Genomic DNA, 4,439 nt, shown 5'->3' with positions numbered 1-4,439 from the left:
TAGGAGTTAGGGTTAGGGGTTAGGGTTAGGAGTTAGAGTTAGGGTTAGGGTTAGGAGTTAGGGTTAGGAGTTAGGGTTAGGGGTTAGGGTTAGGGGTTAGGGTTAGGGTTAGGCTTAGGGGTTAGGGGTTAGGGTTAGGAGTTAGGGTTAGGAGTTAGGGTTAGGGGTTAGGGTTAGGGTTAGGCTTAGGGGTTAGGGGTTAGGGTTAGGAGTTAGGGTTAGGAGTTAGGGTTAGGGGGTTAGGGGTTAGGGTTAGGAGTTAGGGTTAGGAGTTAGGGTTAGGGGTTAGGGGTTAGGAGTTAGGGTTAGGAGTTAGGGGTTAGGGTTAGGAGTTAGGGTTAGGGGTAATCGCAGTAATCGTTTATACAATTTGTATTGTTTGCAGGACAACTTCAAATTTTAGACTTGGAGAGGTGGATGAGGAAGATACAGAGCTTCAGAGACCAAACAGTCCAATGACCACCTCTGGATCTCCACGACCGATCAGCGAGGGAGTTGTTGAGGGCACAGATGAGGTAACTGCTTCGGTCTGCCTTTCTATCTCATTGTCTGTCTGTCCATGTACATGTCAATGTAAACATTTTTGTTCTTTTGCAGGAATCGAGGGCTGTGGAAACACCGTCTCCTGCCAGTTTACAAAGTGGAGAGCAGCGCGGTCGTGGCGGTGTTCGTGGCCGTGGGCGTGGACGTCAGGCGAGGGGCGGCTATAATCCCGAGGCTGATGACAGGGTGCTAGCACTGCTGCAGGAAGTGCGGCAGGAGAGGCGCAGTATGGATGCCTTTTTAGACCCCAATAACCCACGCGCCTGCTTCTGCCGCAGCCTTTACCACATCCTGGAGGACATTGGGGGAGACCAAGAGAAACTTTGTATGGATCGCATGTACGGTATTGCAATGCAATACAGACATGCAAAATTGAGTGGCGGGCCACCTCCATGCGATCCATATAATGTTTCTCATGATCCCCCAATGGCCCCTGGGACCTCAGCAGTGCTAGCACCCCACTCTCACTATCAGCCCCCTCCTCCACGCCAACCACCACCTATGCCGTCCCAGACCTCATACCATAGCCTGCAAGCGTATGCTGATTGTCCACCTTCCACCTCCCATTTTCAGCCCTCATACCCTCTACCCCGCTACCAGCAAGATTTTGGGAGTGATCGCCAGGCCCAACCGTTACCCCGTCCCCAATCCCCACATCCCCAATGCAATCAACCATCCACCACCACCTATCACCATTTGTAATCACAAAATAAAATCTTTTTTTTCTTGAAATACCAGTTGTGATCCCAATCCTTTATTTAATTTTTTATTTTTTTTGAAAAGTCTTTTATATGATGCACAACAGCACTCCTTTGCACTCTGCTTGCCCTGAAGGCAGAGTGCAAAGGACTCTATCGTACTCTGCCTTCGGACAAGCGTAAGCTTGCTCTTTTTTGGGCTTAGCCTAGGCTTACCCCGAAGGCAGAGTCAAATTGACTTGTAGAACAATCGTTGACAAATGGACCAAAAAATAACAAACTTAAATTTTGAAATGCTTTATTTCAAAAAACACAAGACAGCAAAGGTAGATGTATTGCAAATATTTTTTAGACATAATCATTCTGCCATGATACCTCTCCATCAGGTGTTTCAAAAAATTCTGCAAATTGGTTTCGAATGCTCATGACACGTGCAGTTGAACGCAAGTCCATAAATTGAACCCTCTGAAGTTGTCTAATGGGCTCCTGTTCAACATTATTTATGTCACTGTCCCTTAGAAAATTGTGCAGAACGCAGCATGCCAGGATGACTTGAATGGCGTTGTCAACATCCAATTGCATACATGTCAGCAAAACTCGCCATTTGGCCGTGCACACCCCGAATGCACATTCAACAACACGGCGTGCACGGCTGAGCCGATAATTGAAAATTTTTTGTTGTCGGCTGAGACCAGTGCCACTGTATGGCCTCATTAGATTTTCAGCCAGTCCAAAGGCCTCATCTGCCACCATGACTAATGGCAAGCTGGGTTCTTCAGTGCAGGGTAGAGGCCTGCTTTCAGGAATATTGAGTCGTCCCTCATGTAGACGACGTCCGAAGGCCGACTCGCGGAATATGCGGGCATCACCTTGGCTTCCATATGCTCCCACATCTACAAACAGAAATTTGAGGTGTGCATCGGACAATGCCAGGAGGACCACCGAAAAATATTTTTTGTAATTAAAATATGAAGATCCAGAGTGGGGAGGCTTCTTCACCCTGATGTGTTTCCCATCAAGGGCTCCTATACAATTTGGGAACTGAGTTTTTTCCCAAAAAGTGTCCACAACTGATTCCCAGATGTCTTCGGTTGGCTCTGGCATTACAACGTTATGCAATTCCTCCCATATTGCCACACATGTTTCCTTTATTATTTTTGAGACCGTTGAGAGGCCAAGGAGGAAGTAGTGATGCAAGGAGGCATAACTTTGTCCCGTGGCAAGGAACCTAAGATAACATAATAAATGTAGTTATTGAAAGAGTAAAGCATAAACATAAGTCCTAACCCTACCCTTAAACCTAACCCTATCTCCTAACCCTAACCCCTAACCCTAACTCCTAACTCCTAAGCCTAACCCTAACCCCTAATCCTAACCCCTAACCCTAACCCCTAACCCTAACCCCTAACCCTAACTCCTAACCCCTAACCCTAACCCCTAACCCGAAACCCTAACCCCCTAACCCCTAACCGTAACCCTAGCCCCTCCTCCCATATGTGTATTCACTTACCTGAGTGTCACTAGCATCCGTTCCTCCGGTGACACAGAGCTACGCATCACAGTGTCCATCCTTGTGAGCCTTGGCCTGAGCCTCTCCAACAGGTCATCAAAGAGCGGCACTGACATCCTTGTAAAGTTGAAGAACTTTGTTGGATATGAGCGCAGTTGGGAATAAATATTGCCAAAGTACCCCGTAGAAAACCGATTGGATACCATTGGATGCACCCAAAATCGACGTCTGCTGCTTCTCTCCTCCTCCTGTCTCATTCTCCTCTGCCTCCGCAACACAATCAGAAGGATTGCCTCATCGATCTTTTGCATGACAGGATCCATATTTCTCAGAAAAATACTGAAAAATACTGAAATATACTGAAAACTCTGAAACACTCTGAAACACTCTCTCCTCTCTCTCTCTCCTACCAAAATGGCACCGACACATGCTCATTAACATGTTTTCTTTAGTTTCTGTGGCATTGTGGGAAATTTGGGAGTGTATATAGCTGAGAGATGTGTTTTTCATTGAAAAACGCTACTTAGCGCTAACGCGGAAAAACGCGCAAAAACACGCAAAAACGCTAATGCAAAACGCGGTAAAAATCGCGTTTTTAACGCCGGTTTTTCCAGGCGTCGAACCTAGCTTTACAGCTCGTTTTTTAAAACGTCCATGTGCATGAGGACTAAAAGGAGGAACTGGAACATCTGAGACTTGTACCTTTGCAGAACAGGTATGCACTGAACTTGTGTCTTACAGCATCCAAAGCAGCTTGTGCTATGATACTGGACCAGCAAATGATGATGAAGGAGATCTCTCCAGACACATCAAGTACTTGGCTAAGCTGAAAAGACCTATGCAGGAAAAGGCAGAGCCTTATGGGACTGAGTCTGCTGAATGCTCCTTGGGACCACATACTTGGCTTTCATTCACTAGCTGAACGGATTGTTCCTCTTCCCTGTTATCCTTGATGTGATGTTGCTGAGTAACTGTTGCCTGTTGCAAGAAGTTTGTGGCAAGAATGATCACAATGCCACTGAGACTGACAACTATGTTTTCCGTGCCACATATGGAGAAGGACTTTGCAGCTACAGAAGAAGATGCAGTGTGTTTTTGATTGGACTGATTTATTTATTTATTTTTATTTTTTGGACTGATTTATTTATTTATTTTTATTTTTTGGACTGATTTGTTTTTATTTTTTGGACAATTTATGTGATCAGTGTTGGGTGTATGGGGTCTCTGAAGAGCATGGTGGGTGATCTGTACTGTAATTGTTGTGAGGCTTATGCCTCAACAGGGGGGAAATGTTGTGGAATCTCATATTAGCCAATGTATTTCATATTGTATATATTGATTTGCATATATTTTATTGATAATAATAATTATTATTATTATTTATATTATTATATAGTAGTGGTTTTATCAATATTATTATTCAATAAGTAAAGCAACAATTATTAATCTTTAATAATGTATACAGTGTTTTCCATAGATTTAGAAAGTCTTCATTTATAAGTGTTGAACTTTAAATGACCTCTGCTTTATGACAAGTACTTGTAAACAGGTGTTCTCGAAAATGTATTAAGATAGTCTACTGGATGAAAGTTCATTAGAATAGATTCAAGTTATGTAGAATTTTCTCAGACAGATAAGAAAACAGGTGGTTAAAATAATTAGGTGGAATACAGGAAAGTTATGTACAG

General features: G+C 43.9%; 1 long non-coding RNA gene across 1 annotated transcript; it reads left to right on the top strand.

Moving 5' to 3' along the window:
- The first annotated feature begins 338 nt into the window (after window positions 1-338).
- LOC141147551 (uncharacterized) lies at window positions 339-1,275 on the top strand. The gene is made up of 2 exons (XR_012245065.1): window positions 339-515; window positions 598-1,275. It is a non-coding gene; the product is annotated as an uncharacterized lncRNA (long non-coding RNA).
- Window positions 1,276-4,439: the final 3,164 nt, after the last annotated feature.

Source organism: Aquarana catesbeiana, linkage group LG06 (genome assembly GCF_042186555.1).
Source record: "Aquarana catesbeiana isolate 2022-GZ linkage group LG06, ASM4218655v1, whole genome shotgun sequence".
Classification (NCBI taxonomy): domain Eukaryota; kingdom Metazoa; phylum Chordata; class Amphibia; order Anura; family Ranidae; genus Aquarana; species Aquarana catesbeiana.
Note: the sequence above shows the minus strand (reverse complement) of the source record. Positions and strands in the feature narration are given on the sequence as shown.